Source organism: Oncorhynchus keta, chromosome 23, assembly GCF_023373465.1.
Source record: "Oncorhynchus keta strain PuntledgeMale-10-30-2019 chromosome 23, Oket_V2, whole genome shotgun sequence".
Lineage (NCBI taxonomy): Eukaryota > Metazoa > Chordata > Actinopteri > Salmoniformes > Salmonidae > Oncorhynchus > Oncorhynchus keta.
This window is the reverse complement of record NC_068443.1, coordinates 11384844-11404516: the sequence shown is the minus strand read 5'-3', so window position 1 is coordinate 11404516 and position 19673 is coordinate 11384844. Positions and strand designations below refer to the sequence as shown.

The 19673-nt window shown below is 44.3% G+C and overlaps 1 protein-coding gene across 4 annotated transcripts in view; it reads left to right on the top strand.

Moving 5' to 3' along the window:
- Positions 1 to 10818: 10818 nt before the first annotated feature.
- LOC118376440 (G-protein-signaling modulator 2-like) overlaps positions 10819 to 19673 on the top strand; it is a 29100-nt gene continuing 20245 nt past the window's right edge. For 2 of the 4 annotated variants that reach the window (XM_035763160.2, XM_035763156.2), the window contains exon 1: positions 10819 to 11016. The gene's annotated coding sequence lies outside the window, so the exon portion shown is untranslated. Of the gene's footprint in view, positions 11017 to 11564; positions 11613 to 19221; positions 19241 to 19673 lie in introns of those variants that run through there. The other 2 variants (XM_035763157.2, XM_035763158.2) reach the window with 2 other exon arrangements.

Genomic DNA, 19673 nt, shown 5'->3' with positions numbered 1-19673 from the left:
GTACACAGCCCTTGGAGGACCATGGTCCCCCCCAGAGAACACACCAGATCAGGCTTCAGTACACAGCCCTTGGAGGGGGCAGAATGGTAGATAGGTAGCTCAGCTGGAAGACATCCAACTGGCATAATCAAGGTGTTGACAGACACCTCAAGGTCACAGGGCAGTTTCACACCTCTGGGAGGACACATGGACAGTATCAGTGTGATAGCTGTGAAAGTGACGTTTTATGGATTAGGGACCGACCTGGAGCTGATCTGGCCACCTCTGGTTTGACCTACTAATGAGAGATATAATGAAATGGATTCAGTGTCTTTAGAGAGGAAAATGTGATATTGCGGTAAGTTCGGTCTTTTACAGGAATCCATGACAACAGGGCATGAAAGAATCCCATGCCCCCAGGAAAATGAACTGTTTTGTGTTGTTTAAGATCATATCTAAGAGAAGGATTGTGTGTTGTCTGTAGGTCTAGGGAAATCACCTACATCTAAAAGAAAATTGGACGGGACGGTTAGGCATGTTTCCCGGACACTTCTCCTCAGACACCCAGAAGAGAACAACAGGGAAACAGAATATTCTACAACAAAACACACAACTTGGCACCGGGCTGGGACAGAGCAAGGGGACACACAAAGACGTCTGATAGAAAAACTCAATAAGTGTTGGTTTTGTCTGCGATATCCACAGGGTGAAAACAATGGGCGGGAGGGTGTCAGGTGAACAAATGATAGTTAAGGGGGACCAAAGTCGATACACATTCTCAGAAGTGAAGGGGCTTTTTTCCTGTAATGTAATATTCTAAATCTGGCCTAGTTTTTATCAACATAATCTCTGTCCCTTTGTGTAGGGGAATGGTGGATGGACAGTTGGCTGAGTAGTACTAGAATAGTGTGATAGGGATGTCCTGCGGCCATAGAGGCAATACGTTGAGGTGGCTGAATGATACTGGTAGTAATAATAGTACTGAGGTGGCTGAATGATACTGGTAGTAATAATAGTACTGAGGTAGCTGAATGATACTGGTAGTAATAATAGTACTGAGGTAGCTGAATGATACTGGTAGTAATAATAGTACTGAGGTAGCTGAATGATACTGGTAGTAATAATAGTACTGAGGTAGCTGAATGATACTGGTAGTAATAATAGTACTGAGGTAGCTGAATGATACTGGTAGTAATAATAGTACTGAGGTAGCTGAATGATACTGGTAGTAATAATAGTACTGAGGTGGCTGAATGATACTGGTAGTAATAATAGTACTGAGGTGGCTGAATGATACTGGTAGTAATAATAGTACTGAGGTAGCTGAATGATACTGGTAGTAATAATAGTACTGAGGTGGCTGAATGATACTGGTAGTAATAATAGTACTGAGGTAGCTGAATGATACTGGTAGTAATAATAGTACTGAGGTGGCTGAATGATACTGGTAGTAATAATAGTACTGAGGTGGCTGAATGATACTGGTAGTAATAATAGTACTGAGGTGGCTGAATGATACTGGTAGTAATAATAGTACTGAGGTAGCTGAATGATACTGGTAGTAATAATAGTACTGAGGTGGCTGAATGATACTGGTAGTAATAATAGTACTGAGGTAGCTGAATGATACTGGTAGTAATAATAGTACTGAGGTGGCTGAATGATACTGGTAGTAATAATAGTACTGAGGTGGCTGAATGATACTGGTAGTAATAATAGTACTGAGGTGGCTGAATGATACTGGTAGTAATAATAGTACTGAGGTAGCTGAATGATACTGGTAGTAATAATAGTACTGAGGTGGCTGAATGATACTGGTAGTAATAATAGTACTGAGGTGGCTGAATGATACTGGTAGTAATAATAGTACTGAGGTAGCTGAATGATACTGGTAGTAATAATAGTACTGAGGTGGCTGAATGATACTGGTAGTAATAATAGTACTGAGGTAGCTGAATGATACTGGTAGTAATAATAGTACTGAGGTGGCTGAATGATACTGGTAGTAATAATAGTACTGAGGTGGCTGAATGATACTGGTAGTAATAATAGTACTGAGGTGGCTGAATGATACTGGTAGTAATAATAGTACTGAGGTGGCTGAATGATACTGGTAGTAATAATAGTACTGAGGTGGCTGAATGATACTGGTAGTAATAATAGTACTGAGGTAGCTGAATGATACTGGTAGTAATAATAGTACTGAGGTAGCTGAATGATACTGGTAGTAATAATAGTACTGAGGTGGCTGAATGATACTGGTAGTAATAATAGTACTGAGGTGGCTGAATGATACTGGTAGTAATAATAGTACTGAGGTGGCTGAATGATACTGGTAGTAATAATAGTACTGAGGTAGCTGAATGATACTGGTAGTAATAATAGTACTGAGGTAGCTGAATGATACTGGTAGTAATAATAGTACTGAGGTAGCTGAATGATACTGGTAGTAATAATAGTACTGAGGTGGCTGAATGATACTGGTAGTAATAATAGTACTGAGGTAGCTGAATGATACTGGTAGTAATAATAGTACTGAGGTAGCTGAATGATACTGGTAGTAATAATAGTACTGAGGTAGCTGTGGTTACCAAGCAAATGGTTGCAAAGTTCCAGTAGAATAGACTCCTGTGTGAGGGATACCTAGTCAGTTGTCCAACTGAATGTATTCAACTGAACTGTGGCTTCCGCCTTTAACCCATTTTACCACATAATTCCTCAGTAAATACCAGGTAAAACATGACTGGTACCCATTGATGTTGAAAGAATGTTCTCCTATCTCCATGTGGCAGCCTCACCTCGTTGGCCCTGTGCCTGCCTGCTCTGCCTCAGGCCAGGGGGGGGTGTCCGCTGGAAAAACACATTGCTGGGCAGTAGAGGTGAGTCTGATTGGGTAGAACTCTTTCTGTGGTGGGAGACAGACAGCACCTGCTGCTCTCACACTGTGAGTGAGTGAGTGAGTGAGTGAGTGAGTGAGTGAGTGAGTGAGTGAGTGAGTGAGTGAGTGAGTGAGTGAGTGAGAATATAGTGTCGGAGTAGACAACACTGGGTGGGAAGCATCTCAGCTGTTCTTCTCCTTGGTCTTTGATTTCTGCATAGTGCATCTTTAAATTGTGACATGATTATGAAATGAATAAAGTAGTCATGATGAGGCCCAGTCATAACAGTGTCATATGGGCAGAGGTGGATTGGTTGCTTGTCCTTACATGGAGATCTGTAGCTTGGGTTCTTGTATGAGTGCTGGGATGCTGGAGGACTGGAGTGGGTGAGATTGGATGTCTCCAGAGAACAGTTCTCAGATTGTAAAATGGATGGAGAAACAAGCCCAACTACCTTCAGGACCACCGAAGATAACTTTAAGGCAAATTCTGCAAACTGAATGACCAAAATCTGACTCAACAACTGATTTAATCTTGTGTTAAACATATAATGCAAGAATCACTGTTGTTTTTCCAACTGTTCCCTGTATTTTACACCCATTGGTAGAAAGTCAATACCAGGACCACCAACTTGTATTGGAGTGTTTTTTGCTCTGGGTTTTCCCTGGTCTGTCCGTAGGCGTAGGGCTTGCTGCTCCCTCTCCTGCCACCTAGTGGTGTACTGTGGAATGCTCTGTGGAATGCTCTGGGACCTATGGTGGCACCAGTCTGACCGCTCTGGGACCTATGGTGCCACCAGTCTGCTTGCAATTGTCAGTTATCGTCAGGTATGTGGATGATCAGGGCTTTATTCAGGAACGTTTCTTGGGATACTTTGATGTGTCAAGTGGGTGAGATGTGCAGTCTGTGTTTGACTTTATGAATTTTGAAATGTCTGAGTTTAACTTCGTAGAGAAACTCGTTGTCCAAACCTACGATGGCGCAGCTGTAATAGAATGTATATGCTATTTGTATTTACAGCGAAGTCCCTTCCTGCTCCCTGATTAAGAGGTGATGACCACTCCACTCCACTACCATTGTCAACTTTCTCTTGACATGAACTGAAGCCACAACGTTTCATGTGCCCATTCATCCACTGGCACATTGAATGTTCCCCTTCAAAGCACTGTGAGTACCCCTATCAATTTTCCCTCATTACTTTATGTAGACTCAATCACATAAACAATCACATGATTACACCTCAGAGATTTTACTCCTTGCTTTGACGAACTCATTCTTAGCTCTTTTGTCTGTATAGTGTCTTGTGTTATTATTATTTTTATCTTCCCAGTAAAATCCTGTCCTGCACTGGACAAGCCTCTTCCCAACACTCTGTAAGTAGCCCTCTCATTCCCATTCCCCATAATATTGTACTATAAATGTCTTTATTAAATGCTTTAGGTTGAAATAATGAGTCTTTCATGGTTTTTGAAACACACGTTGTGGTCTCCGTGCGTTCCGTGCCTGTGCCGTGGATCTCCCATCCTCCTCAATGTTTCAAGTCACCAGCCTCCACTGGTGTCGATGCATGTACAATGAAGGAAACACAGATGGTGTAATTGGTCCAATTAGGTTTAGCTGATCACACTTAACATTACAGAGGCTTATACCAGTGTAAATAAAAGAGCAATAATCTATGTAACTACTCTGTAAAAAAGCTTGTACGTACATGCAGTAATCATTAAGGTATTTGAGTGAGAGAGAGAGTGAGTGAAAGAGTGAGTAAGCAAATACATGGCAAAACAAAGAATGAACAGCTATGCTATGAGTACACATTATGTGGAAGGACCACCAGGGGGCAGGCTGTGCCCACGGTTAGAAGCCCAGCCCGGCGTGTGAGTGCAGGGGATCCGAGGCAGCAAAGCACACCTGGCGGCACTAATCACATATTCTCGTCCTCCTACATAAGATACGGGAGAACCAGTAGTGGGGAGAGCTCGGTGGAAAAGGGACGTGTTGATTCTCCAAAAGGAGGACTTACCTGACAGGCGATAGAAGAAAGGAAAGGACCACCTCTTGGGAATGGCAAACACGGATTCTCACCACCACCAGAAATGAGCTTCTCCACGAACGTATAGTTAAGATGGTGACACACCCGTGATTTATGTTATAGGGGAGAAAATACCTCCATAGAGAACTTTGTTCTCGGTCAAAACCTGCTCCGGACTTGTTTATTCCACCTTTCCGCTTTAGAGCAACAGACAAAATACTTGGCCCACTCACAGTTACCTCCTGCAGGGGTGGTGAGGTGGTGAGCAGACCCGGGGGACTGGGCTCCCCACACAGTGACAAGGGTGGTGAGCAGACCCGGGGTACTGGGCTCCCCACACAGTGACAGAGGGGGTGAGCAGACCCGGGGGACTGGGCTCCCCCCCACACAGTGACAGAGGGGTGAGCAGACCCGGGGACTGGGCTCAGGGGTGAGCAGACCCGGGGGTGACAGAGGTGGTGAGCAGACCCGGGGGACTGGGCTCCCCACACAGTGACAGAGGGGGTGAGCAGACCCGGGGGACTGGGCTCCCCACACAGTGACAGAGGGGGTGAGCAGACCCGGGGGACTGGGCTCCCCACACAGTGACAGAGGTGGTGAGCAGACCCGGGGGACTGGGCTCCCCACACAGTGACAGAGGGGGTGAGCAGACCCGGGGGACTGGGCTCCCCACACAGTGACAGGGGTGTGACAGGGGGATGATGAGTGGGGAGGGGAGAGCTGCTGCTCACACACGTTCCTGTCAATCAGCCCTTTAATGTCCTCTAGGTGCATCTCTATCCTGAATATCTCTCCCTCCACACGCAAAATAACCGATAATATGCATAATATGCATCACTGCGACCTGTATGCTCTCATTGGCTGGCCCTCACTACATATTTGTCACCAAACCCACTGGCTCCAGGTCATCTATAAGTCTTAGTTTGGTAAAGATCCACCTTATCTCAGCTCACTGGTCACAATCGCAACACCCACCCGTAGCACACACTCCAGCAGGTATATTTCACGGGTCATCCCCAAAGCCAACACTTCCTTTGGCTGCCTTTCCTTCCAGTTCTCTGCTGCCAATGACTGGAACGAACTGCAAAAATCACTGAAGCTGGATTCTTATATCTCCCTCTCTAACTTTAAGCATCAGCTGTCAGAGCAGCTTACCGATGGCTGTGTACAGGTACAGTAAATCTGTAAATAGCACACCCAACTACCTCATCTCCATATTGTTATTTATCCTCTTGCTCTTTTGCACCCCTGTATATCTACTTGCACATCATCATCTGCACATCTATCACTCCAGTGTTAATGCTAAATCATAATTATTTTCGCCTCTATGGCCTATTTATTGCCTTACCTCCCTACTCTAATCGTTTGTAGAATGACTAGACCAAGGTGCAGCGTGATAGGCGTACATCGTTCTTTTTATTGAAGACACCAAAAGCAAAATAACAATGACAAAAAACAAAAGCACACAGTTCTGTAAGGCAAAATAAACTATACGGAAAACAAGATCCCACAAAATCCAAAATGAAAATGACAACTTATATATGATCCCCAATCAGAGACAACGATAGACAGCTGCCTCTGATTGGGAACCATACTCAGCCAAAACCACAAAGAAATAGAAAACAGATTTTCCCACCCGAGTCACACCTTGACCTAACCAAACATAGAGAATAATAAGGATCTCTAAGGTCAGGGCGTGACAGTTCCCCCTCCCCCAAAGGTGCGGACTCCGGCCGCAAACCTGAACCTATAGGGGAGGGTCCGGGTGGGCATCTACTCGGTGGAGGCTCCGGTGCGGGATGCTGACCCCGCTCCGCTTGAGGCTCCGGTGACCGAAGTGGGATCGTCGCCGGGACCTCCGGACCGTAGATCGTCGCCAGAGGCTCTGGACTGGGAACCCTCGCTGGAGGCTCTGGACTGTACTCACCTGGTTACACATCTACCATTGCTGTTGGAAAAGTGCTGGAAAGATCTATGTTAAAATAAAACAGCTGAGCCAGCACAGTACAGTTCTGGTTGGCCATAGCGTAGAGTCAGGCAGACATGTACTGTATAACTCAACCTTCTCACACACAATAAGACACTGTACATCAGTTGACCTCTAAACTCTCGGGTCGATCTGGCCTGTGTTCCTGGCATGGCCCATGTAGTTCTGCATCTCCAGAGCGCTGTGCTCTTTCTTACAGATGCACCTCCTCTCCAGCTGGTCCTGGGGATCCATCATACTTTTAAACACCTAGACACAGGACAATGGCCATGGTTTGATAAAGCATTATGACACAACAATATACTCTGCTTACAGAATCAAGGATATGAGAATCAACTGTTATTATACAATGGGTGGGTCTAATCCTGAATGCTGATTGGTTAAAACCGCATTCCAGGTGGTGTCTATTCCAGCCGCTGATGTTAAAATGCCTATTTACTCTGTTCCATCTGACTGCGCAATCCACTGTCTCATCAGCCCAGCCAGGCAATTTATAAACTTTAGAACACAGTCCTGAACAGAAATATACTTTTTAAGTAAATTAAAATCAATTAACCATTTGTTGCTCTTCAATAGTAATTGACGTGGTGTTCAACACATTTTGAATTCATCCACCTGTAAAATTCAAATTAAGGGTGGTAATGCAGCACTATAAAGCTTTAGTTTGCTTTACAGGTTACCTTCTGCATAAACCGACTGACAATATCCCTCAACTCCCTAGCCATCCTTTCCCCTTCACTCAGACTCGGTTGGTCAGTGTGGGTTTGAGAAGTGTTGGGCTGTTTAGAGTGGTTTTGTTGGTTTGGCTCCTCAGTGAATTGTCCTGCAAACACAAAAGCTGAGACGGTGCAGATCCAGTTTATGTTATGGCCTAAATCCTACATAATTTAAAATGGAAAGTATCTTATTGGTAATTGATGATGATTTAATGTGAAAAAATATAATATAATGAGAAATTACTCATTTCATTCCTCAAGTTGCATCATCTCATGTAAACTGTTTATGTAATACATTTGTCATCTTTTTCTCTCAATACTTTGTCCTTGATTTTTTTTAGGGGGTGAACCCTCACTCTTAGATTGTGACTGTGCGCGTAACCAGAATCATATGTCATCCGACCCCATTTGTCACTAAGGAAACAGGTGGCTCTTGGCCAGGTACTTTGTAACAGAGCGAGGACCAGTCATAATATCAGATGTCAGAGACAGCATCTTGCCTGATGGAGATAAGGTGTTGGGGAGGTCTTCTTGGTCACCACAGTCAAACTACAGGGTAAGATTAGATAGCGCTTGTGTCTGTTGAAAGAAATGGTTACAAGTTGTACAACATTTCCATTGAGACTGTTTTTGATTGTTTAAAAAGTGATAATAGTATGAAGGTTATTTAAGTCCATTTAACAGAGCAAAGACGAGACCATTGTAGAGTCTCATCTGATCAATGAAGTTTTCTGCATAGTCAGCAGTTAATCATATTTAGCCTCAAAGAGAGATATGAGAGAGATGTGTTATGCATTAAGGATGTGTGACTCATTTGTAGAGTGGTTTACATGGCAGACTAAACTGGCCCTCTGAACCCACCTGTAAATGATGCACCAGTCCTGGGATGGTCTCTGTCTGTTTGTCCTGGTCTCTGAACACGTAGAGCCTCTATGAGGGCTGAATAGAGGCCTCATTTACTCTGTTGTAGAGCCTCTATGAGGGCTGAATAGAGTCCTACGTCACTATTGTAGAGACTCTGTGAGGGCTGAATAGAGTCCTCCATCACTATTGTAGAGACTCTATGAGGGCTGAATAGAGTCTTCCATCACTCTAGTGTAGAGCCTCTCTGAGGGCTGAATAGAGTCTTCCATCACTCTAGTGTAGAGCCTCTCTGAGGGCTGAATAGAGTCCTCCATCACTCTAGTGTAGAGCCTCTCTGAGGGCTGAATAGAGTCTTCCATCACTCTAGTGTAGAGCCTCTCTGAGGGCTGAATAGAGTCTTCCATCACTCTAGTGTAGAGCCTCTCTGAGGGCTGAATAGAGTCTTCCATCACTCTAGTGTAGAGCCTCTCTGAGGGCTGAATAGAGTCTTCCATCACTATTGTAGAGACTCTATGAGGGCTGAATAGAGTCCTCCATCACTCTAGTGTAGAGCCTCTCTGAGGGCTGAATAGAGTCTTCCATCACTATTGTAGAGACTCTATGAGGGCTGAATAGAGTCTTCCATCACTCTATTGTAGAGCCTCTCTGAGGGCTGAATAGAGTCCTCCATCACTCTAGTGTAGAGCCTCTCTGAGGGCTGAATAGAGTCTTCCATCACTATTGTAGAGACTCTATGAGGGCTGAATAGAGTCCTCCATCACTCTATTGTAGAGCCTCTCTGAGGGCTGAATAGAGTCTTCCATCACTCTAGTGTAGAGCCTCTCTGAGGGCTGAATAGAGTCTTCCATCACCCTATTGATCACCTCCAAAGCAGAGGACCTACCCAGTGAGGACTCAGGCCTGGAGAAGATGGGGGGCCTGGAGAAGAAGGGTGGCCTGGAGAAGATGGGGGCCTGGAGAAGATGGGTGACTGGCTGACAGGTCTCACCGGACTGCTGGTACTCTTTGAGATTTTCACCTTGGAGAAGTCAGGGAGCAGGTAGTGGACTTCAAATCAAAATCTAATTTTATTTGTCCACTTACAGTGAAATGCTTACCTACAAGCCCTAACTAACAATGCAGTAATTTTTGCGATGTGTGGGCGTGAGTGATGTGAGTATAATGGTAGGTTTGTGTGTGAGCAGTGCTTGACAGGGGTAGGAGCTCACCAGAGCTGAGTACCGGCACCTAACAGGTTCTACTACTTGAGTTCCTGCACCTCTTACAGAATATTGGCTTAAACTATTGCAGTCAGTAGTTCCTGCACCTAAATATAAACAGTACCGCCACACAAAAAGAACACCGGCACCTATTTCAGTCCATGTCAAGCGCTGTGTGTGTAGCCTCGCCTACAGTACGTGGGTGTGTGTATGAGTGGTGAGAGACTTGATAAACTTGCTCTTCAGCATAACAGGTATTTGACGATCCAGTGTTAGAAGTTCAAAAGCATGGCAGACTAAGCTGTATGCAGTCGGTATAAGTGCAATTCTATTAGGACAACTAAACTTATAAAATAAAACAAATCTCTATCCTGTTGAGAAGTCTGTGCCACCTCTCAAAACAATCAACCACAAGACCAGCTGGCAAGTTATCAGCGTATACCTGTTGAACCCAATGCAACTCACCTGACCTGGCCCCAATCTCATCTATTTATAAAGTGTTATATGCTACACAGCATTGTTTCTTATGGGATCTTCAAGTTCTGACATAACCCACCAGTTACGTCTGTCACATTGTTTCAAGATCTAAGGCAGTCGAATGTATGTGGCTTCATCAATAATGTACATTGTATCACGTCCGAACTTGACGTGCGAGAGGAGTTTGATCGCTTCAGTAAACTCCCGAAAAAAGTATGGGGAGCAGCGAGCTCACTTCACTTTCTTCCTTCCCTGCTGCTGACAAAGGCCGAGCTTTTGAAAGCACTTGTGTGTTTTGGCCAACTTCTCAATTTATGCAAACAATACTAACTTAGTCTGTCAGTTTGCTAGCAGCTATCTACTGCCTAACGTTCTGCAACAGTGGCAGTGCAACTATACAGGCTCCGACTTTTTCAGGCAGTCCGTTTACTTACTAGTTTTCAACCCCCCAAACTGAGATGTTTGCATTAGTAAATGCCATTATAGTCGAGAATGACTTTGTTTTATTCTTCTGATTATTGCATATTTTGCTCACACTTGACACCTTGAAACTGCATGAGGATAACATGATTTACTCTCTCATCCTACAGCAAAAAAATCATTATTGACATGTCATTGGTCCACAGACGGGTATAATGGGCGTGGCTATCTTTGAACCTGTTCCGCTGATTGGCTACTGGACTAACAAAACAGAGTCGACTCATCGAAGTTTCACAAAAGTTTATTGCTAGTTATGTTAGCGAATTGGCGAATTTATAAGCACATATGGCAATAACTATAAAGTTGTATTATAAAGTTGTAGAATAAAAGTGAAATTGTATTTACCGTCCGAGTCGAAGTATCGAAACGGGGAGTAAAACGCATTGTTCGAACTGGACCGCCTAACGTAAGTGGACTAGCTAACGTTAGCCAGTTGAGCTAATGTTAGCTACGGTTACAGGTTGCAAAGGTTCTCTGGTTGTGTACCCATAGCGTAGCCCTCTAGCTATAAGCTAAATAAATTGCTATATGGTTTTGGTTTTAGCTTGCACGTTTGTTAGAACTGGCTTGTTGGCTACTTAGTTATTTTTCTCAGTTGATTTGCTGATCAAATCTCTCAGTTCACTATTTGGGGAACGCCTTAGCTATATTCGTCAAAATAAATATAATTTGCTAATCAAATACAGTATGTTTTTGGCCTATAGCTATGTCTCGTGTGTGCACAATATCTACAGTTGTTTACTAACTTAGCTTGCTACTGTAAAATTGCTGTGTTAAATTGTCTTTTTTTCCCTAGCCTTAAACAAGTTCCAGTGTATTTTTCTGGGAAATCACAGTATGACTTAATCTCTTCTGGGAAATGAATAAGGGAACTAGGCAACAAAATGTGAAAAAACACTAGAAGGACATTCAACTATTGATAGTAATCTATTCATTTTTTTCCGGCCTTCTCAGAGTCCCAATCCCCGCTAGCTAGCCAATCCCCACACTGAATAATTTCAGGTGAGGGGTGCATCTTTCTAGATCTGTCCTCTCTGTTTTGATGGTGATTTGCTGGCTGCATTACTGCTCTCATGCATTATTATCCTTTGGTGTTTCCGGGTTTGCTTGATTAACGAGAGGATGTGGACTGGTTAATTAGAGGCTTTGGACTGGTTCATGAGAGGCTGTGGAAACAGAGTGAGTAGACCACCCTGTGAGTACATTAAAGATGAGCTCATGATAACAGTTCTGTGTGTGATGTGGGAGCCAGCCTCCTGTCAAGCTATTCTTTCAAATGACTGCTTTTGTTGCCACAGCTGCACTGTAGTCATACATCACTTGTCCTATTAACCACTACGTCATAGTCGCACACAGACAGCTTTGTCACCGGTTCAGACACATACAGTTGAAGTCGGCAGTTTACATACACCTTGGCCAAATACATTTAACTCAGTTTTTCACAATTCCTGACATTTAATCCTAGTAAGAATTCCCTGTCTTAGGTCAGTTAGGATCACCACATTATTTTAAGAATGTGAAATGTCAGAATAATAGTAGAGAATGATTTCAGCTTGTATTTCTTTCATCACATTCCCAGTGGGTCAGAAGTTTGCATACACTCAATTAGTATTTTGTAGCATTGCCTTTAAATTGTGTAACTTGGGTCAAACATTCCGGGTAGCCTTCCACAAGCTTCCCACAATAAGTTGGGTGAATTTTGGCCAATTCCTCTTGACAGAGCTGGTGTAACTGAGTCAGGTCTGTAGGCCTCCTTGCTCGCACACGCTTTTTCAGTTCTCCCCACAAATATTCTATAGGATTGAGGCCAGGGCTTTGATGGCTACTCCAATACCTTGACTTTGTTGTCCTTAAGCCATTTCGCCACAACTTTGGAAATATGCTTGGGGTCATTGTCCATTTGGAAGACCCATTTGCAACCAAGCTTCCTGACTGATGTCTTGAGATGTGGATATATTTAAGCAACATCATTTTACCTTGCAAACCTCCCCCTTTTTCCTCCAAACATAACGATGGTCATTATGGCCAAATAGTTATATTTTTGTTTCATCAGACCAGAGGACATTTCTCCAATAAGTACAATCTTTGTCCCCATGTGCAGTTGCAAACCGTAGTCTCTTTTTTTTATGGAGTTTTTGGCGCAGTGGCTTCTTCCTTGCTGAGCGGCCTTTCAAGTTATGTCGATATAGGACTTCCAAGATGGTGTAGCAGTAAGTCGTCCTGTGGTATCGTCTCTGTAAATATCTGTAAATATCGTCTCTTTTTCATTTTAGATATTTTTCTTCGCTTATCTTTAAAAACATTTTGCTAAACCTAAGCTTCCAAATACTCTCCTGCAATCCGCCTCACCCAATGTAGCTACTTTTCCTAAAGTATTTATATTTACTTCGGAACCGGAACCCCTCAACTGAAGCTAGCCAGCTAACCACCAGCTATGCTAGCGGTCTTCAGCTAACCGGTCATCAGCTAACCTTTAGCTCGGAAAGCTCTCGCCAGTTCGAACAACGCGACGCTAACCAGAGCATAACGGACGCATTTATTTTTTATCCCCGGATTCCCTCCGGATTCCCTTTTTTTTTTCAGCTGGATCTTCACAACTAGCTATCGAGCTAAACCGCAACCCTGGTTGATTACTCCTGGCTAGCGTTTCCACCCACGTAGCTTGAAGCTAGCCCGGCCAGAGCTCCTGTGTTCCTAGCATACTCCTGGGCTTCTATACCCGGATCCACGACCGGTCTATCGATGTCACTGCATGAAGAGGAATAAAGACTCACCCCATCGCGACGTCCTCCAAAGGCTAACTCTCTAGCCCTCGCTATCTCCTTGCTTGCTAATTCGGCATGCTAACTGCTAGCTTGTTTAGCCCAGGTCCGCTTAACTACTACCTTGTTTACCCCGGCCTGCTAATCTGTTAGCTTGTTAGCACAGGCCTGCTAACCGTCTGCATCGCAGTGGCCCTTATGTACTTTCTATCTCTTCCCGATTTAAAAAAAAAAATGTGTTTATACCTTCCGAAAACCTGCCTCACCCAATGTGATACGGAATCGCTATTATTTTAAATTTTTAGAACACACTCAAGAACCTCCAGAAGCTAACTAGCTACAAGCTATTTAGTCATTGTTAGTTTTTTTAACCTGGATAACACTCGCCAGTCCAGCCCCCCTGCCCCATCCACCGCTGCCCCTGGACTCTGATCACTTGGCTACATAGCTGATGCACGCTGGACTGTCCATTAATCACGGTACTCCATTCTGCTTGTTGTTTTATCTGTCGGCCCCGTTGCCTAGTCAATGCCATTTTACCTGCTGTTGTTATGCTAGCTGATTAGCTGTTGTCTCACCCACTGTTTTAGCTAGCTTTCCCAATTCAACACCTGTGATTACTGTATGCCTCGCTGTATGTCTCTCTCAAATGTCAATATGCCTTGTATACTGTTGCTCAGGTTAGTTATCATTGTTTTAGTTCACAATGGAGCCCCTAGTCCCACTCCTCATACCCCTGATACCTCCTTTGTCCCACCTCCCACATATGCGGTGACCTCACCCATTACAACCAGCATGTCCAGAGATAAAACCTCTCTCATCATCACCCAGTGCCTGGGCTTACCTCCACCGTACCCGCACCCCACCATACCCCTGTCTGCGCATTATGCCCTGAATATATTCTACCATGCCCAGAAACCTGCTCCTCTTATTCTCTGTCCCCAACGCTCTAGGCGACCAGTTTTGATAGCCTTTAGCCGCACCCTCATACTACTCCTTCTCTGTTCCGCGGGTGATGTGGAGGTAAACCCAGGCCCTGCATGTCCCCAGGCACCCTCATTTGTTGACTTCTGTGATCGAAAAGCCTTGGTTTCATGCATGTCAACATCAGAAGCCTCCTCCCTAAGTTTGTTTTACACTCTGCTAACCCTGATGTCCTTGCCGTGTCTGAATCCTGGCTCAGGAAGGCCACCAAAAATTCACATTTCCATACCCAACTACAACATCTTCCGTCAAGATAGAACTGCCAAAGGGGGAGGAGTTAGCCTGCAAAGTAATGTCATACTTTCCAGGTCCATACCCAAACAGTTCGAACTACTAATTCTGAAAATTACTCTCTCCAGAAATAAGTCTCTCACTGTTGCCGCCTGCTACTACCGACCCCCCTCAGCTCCCAGCTGTGCCCTGGACACCATTTGTGAATTGATTGCCCCCCATCTAGCTTCAGAGTTTGTTCTGTTAGGTGACAAAAACTGGGATATGCTTAACACCCCGGCAGTCCTACAATCTAAGCTAGATGCCCTCAATCTCACACATCATCAAGGAACCCACCAGGTACAACCTTAACTCTGTGAGCAAAGGCACCCTCATAGACGTCATCCTGACCAACTGGCCCTCCAAATACACCTCAGCTGTCTTCAACCAGGATCTCAGCGACCACTGCCTCATTGCCTGTATCCGCTACGGTGCCGCAGTCAAACGACCACCCCTCATCACTGTCAAACGCTCCCTAAAACACTTCTGTGAGCAGGCCTTTCTAATCGACCTGGCCCGGGTATCCTGGAAGGACATTGACCTCATCCCGTCAGTTGAGGATGCCTGATCATTCTTTAAGAGTAACTTCCTCACCATTTTAGATAAGCATGCTCCGTTCAAATAATGCAGAACTAAGAACAGATACAGCCCCTGGTTCACTCCAGACCCGACTGCCCTCGACCAGCACAAAAACATCCTGTGGCGGACTGCAATAGCATCGAACAGTCCCCGCGATATGCAACTGTTCAGGGAAGTCAGGAACCAATACAGGCAGTCAGGAAAGCTAAGGCCAGCGTCTTCAGGCAGAAGTTTGCATCCTGTAGCTCCAACTCCCAAAAGTTCTGGGACACTGAAGTCCATGGAGAACAAGAGCACCTCCTCCCAGCTGCCCACTGCACTGAGGCTAGGGAACATGGTCACCACCGACAAATCCATGATTATCGAAAACTTCAACAAGCATTTCTCAACGGCTGGCCATGCCTTCCGCCTGGCTAGTCCTACCTCGGCCAACAGCTCCGGCCCCCCCGCAGCTCCTCGCCCAAGCCTCTCCAGGTTCTCCTTTACCCAAATCCAGATAACAGATGTTCTGAAAGAGCTGAAAAACCTGGACCCATATAAATCAGCTGGGCTTGACAATCTGGACCCTCTATTTCTGAAACTATCCGCCGCCATTGTCGCAACCCCTATTACCAGCCTGTTCAACCTCTTTCATATCGTCTGAGATCCCCAAGGATTGGAAAGCTGCTGCAGTCATCCCCCTCTTCAAAGGGGGAGACACCCTGGACCCAAACTGTTACAGACCTATATCCATTCTGCCCTGCCTCCATTCTGCCCTGCCTATCTAAGGTCTTCGAAAGCCAAGTCAACAAACAGGTCACTGACCATCTCGAATCCCACCGTACCTTCTCCGCTATGCAATGTGGTTTCCGAGCCGGTCACGGGTGCACCTCAGCCACACTCAAGGTACTAAACGACATCATAACCGCCATCGATAAAAGACAGTACTGTGCAGCCGTCTTCATCGACCTTGCCAAGGCTTTCGACTCTGTCAATCACCAGATTCTTATCGGCAGACTCAGTAGCCTCGGTTTTTCGGATGACTGCCTTGCCTGGTTCACCAATTACTTTGCAGACAGAGTTCAGTGTGTCAAATCGGAGGGCATGCTGTCCGGTCCTCTGGCAGTCTCTATGGGGGTGCCACAGGGTTAAATTCTCGGGCCGACTCTTTTCTCTGTATATATCAATGATGTTGGTCTTGCTGCGGGCGATTCCCTGATCCACCTCTACGCAGACGACACCATTCTATATACTTTCGGCCCGTCATTGGACACTGTGCTATCTAACCTCCAAACGAGCTTCAATGCCATACAACACTCCTTCCGTGGCCTCCAACTGCTCTTAAACGCTAGTAAAACCAAATGCATGCTTTTCAACCGATCGCTGCCTGCACCCGCATGCCCGACTAGCATCACCACACTGGATGGTTCCGACCTTGAATATGTGGACACCTATAAGTACCTAGGTGTCTGGCTAGACTGCAAACTCTCCTTCCAGACCCATATCAAACATCTCCAATCGAAAATCAAATCAAGAGTCTGCTTTCTATTCCGCAACAAAGCCTCCTTCACTCACGCTGCCAAGCTTACCCTAGTAAAACTGACTATCCTACCGATCCTCGACTTCGGCGATGTCATCTACAAAATGGCTTCCAACACTCTACTCAGCAAACTGGATGCAGTTTATCACAGTGCCATCTGTTTTGTCACTAAAGCACCTTATACTACCCACCACTGCGACTTGTATGCTCTAGTCGGCTGGCCCTCGCTACATATTCGTTGCCAGACCCACTGGCTCCAGGTCATCTACAAGGCCATGCTAGGTAAAGCTCCGCCTTATCTCAGTTCACTGGTCACGATGGCCACACCCATCCGTAGCACGCGCTCCAGCAGGTGTATCTCACTGATCATCCCTAAAGCCAACACCTCATTCGTTCCAGTACTCTGCTGCCTGTGACTGGAATGAATTGCAAAAAGCGCTGAAGTTGGAGACTTTTATCTCCCTCACCAACTTCAAACATCTGCTATCTGAGCAGCTAACCGATCGCTGCAGCTGTACATAATCTATTGGTAAATAGCCCACCCATTTTCACCTACCTCATCCCCACAGTTTTTATTTATTTACTTTTCTGCTCTTTTGCACACCAATATCTCTACCTGTACATGATCATCTGATCATTTATCACTCCAGTGTTAATCTGCAATTTTGTAATTATTCGCCTACCTCCTCATGCCTTTTGCACACAATGTATATAGACTCCCCTTTTTTTTCTACTGTGTTATTGACTTGTTAATTGTTTACTCCATGTGTAACTCTGTTGTCTGTTCACACTGCTATGCTTTATCTTGGCCAGGTCGCAGTTGCACATGAGAACTTGTTCTCAACTAGCCTACCTGGTTAAATAAAGGTGAAATAAATAAAAGGACTTGTTTTACTGTGGATATAGATACTTTTGTACCGGTTTCCTCTAGAGGTCGACCGATTTATGATTTTAACGCCAATACCGATTATTGGAGGACCAAAAAAAGCCAATACCGATTAATCGGACAATTTTAATTTAAATTTTATTTGTAATAATGACAATTACAACAGTACTGAATGAACACTTATTTTAACTTAGTATAATACATCAATCAAGTCAATGTATCCTCAAATAAATAATGAAACGTGTTCAATTTGGTTTAAATAATGCAAAAACAAAGTGTTGGAGAAGAAAGTAAAAGTGCAATATGTGCCATGTAAAAAAGCTAACGTTTAAGTTCCTTGCTCAAAACATGAGAACATATGAAATTTGGTGGTTCCTTTAAACAAGAGTCTTCAATATTCCCTGTTAAGAAGTTTTTAGGTTGTAGTTATTATAGGACTATTTCTCCCTATATCATTTGTATTTCATATACCTTTGACTATTGGATGTTCTTATAGGCACTGTAGTATTGCCAGTCTAATCTCGGGAGTTGATAGGCTTCAAGTCATAAACAGGGTTGTGCTTCAATCATTGCGAAGAGCTGCTGGCAAACTCAGTAAAGTGCTGTTTGAATGAATGCTTACGAGCCTGCTGCTGCCTACCACCGCTCAGTCAGACTGCTCTATCGAATCATAGACTTAATTATAATAAACACACAAATACGAGCCTTTTGTCCATTTATATGGTCAAATCCTGGAAACGATAATTCCGAAAACGAAATGTTTATTCTTTCAGTGAAATACGGAACCGTTCCGTATTATCGTACAGATGGCAACCCCTAAGTCTAAATAATGCTATTACATTGCACAACCTTCAATGTTATGTCATAATTGTAAAATTCTGGCAAATTAATTATGGTCTTTGTTAGGAAGAAATGGTCTTCACACAGTTTGTAACGAGCCAGGTGGCCCAAACTGCTGAATATACCCTGGCGCGAATGCACTTTTGTTAAATCATCACCCGTTTGGCGAAGTAGGCTGTGATTTGATGATAAATTAACAGGCACCACATTGATTATATACAACACAGGACAAGCTAGTTAAACTAGTAATATCATCAACCATGTGTAGTTAACTAGTGATTTATGTTAAGATTGTTTTTTTTATAAGAAGTTTTTAATGCTAGCTAGCAATTTACCTTGGCTCCTTGCTGCACTCACGTAACAGGTGTTCAGCCTGCCACGCAGTCTCCTCGTGGATTGCAATGTAATCTGTGTCAAAATTCTGATTGTTATGAAACTTGAAATCGGCCCTAATTAATCGGTCGACCTCTAATGTAACTAGTCTACTTTCGGCGAAGTTGGCCATTTTGAATCCAAAATAGGTGACCTGTGTGATTCGTGTAGATCCAATGAGAAAAGTGAGGGGGACTTTGGATCACTACTGGCTGTATGCGGACGAGTGATGTGTGTTTGGAGCAATACTGGCTGTATCCAAGGCTCAGCCAATCGGTCACATAACAGAATGCAGCACACGCCTGAAGAGAGGAGACACCAATGTGTTAGTTTCAGTATCCGCACGCGCTGAAAGAGCGGAGAGTGGATGGGAAGTTTACCAGCTACAGCAGCGCATCCCCTGGACAATAACGAAGAGGTAGGTGAGAAGCCTGATCACGGAGACGGGGGTGAGAAGTTGATGAAGCGTACTTCATGAGCTGTAACCGAAAAACAACTGGCATTTTGGAAAGTTTGAAGTGAGGGAGAAAGTGTGGTGGAACAAGTATTGTTAGCATTGTTAAGTATCTTGCTACAGTAGTTGGGTGTCAAATTCTCTGTTCGCTAGCCAGAGAAATGTTGTGCAACAATATTCAACTTAACTGATCAAATAATTGAGTTTATGGTGTGACAATTAGCTGGCTAATAAGGTCAGACAGCTAATGTTAGCTAGCTAACGTTACAACATCAGATGCGCTAACGTTAGTAACCTAACCATTCGCTATAGTATTAACTGACTCCTTGCCGTTCCTTAAGTTATAACACATTAGTTGCTTACTGGATCCTGGCAATCTGTGTGAAATGTTAACAAA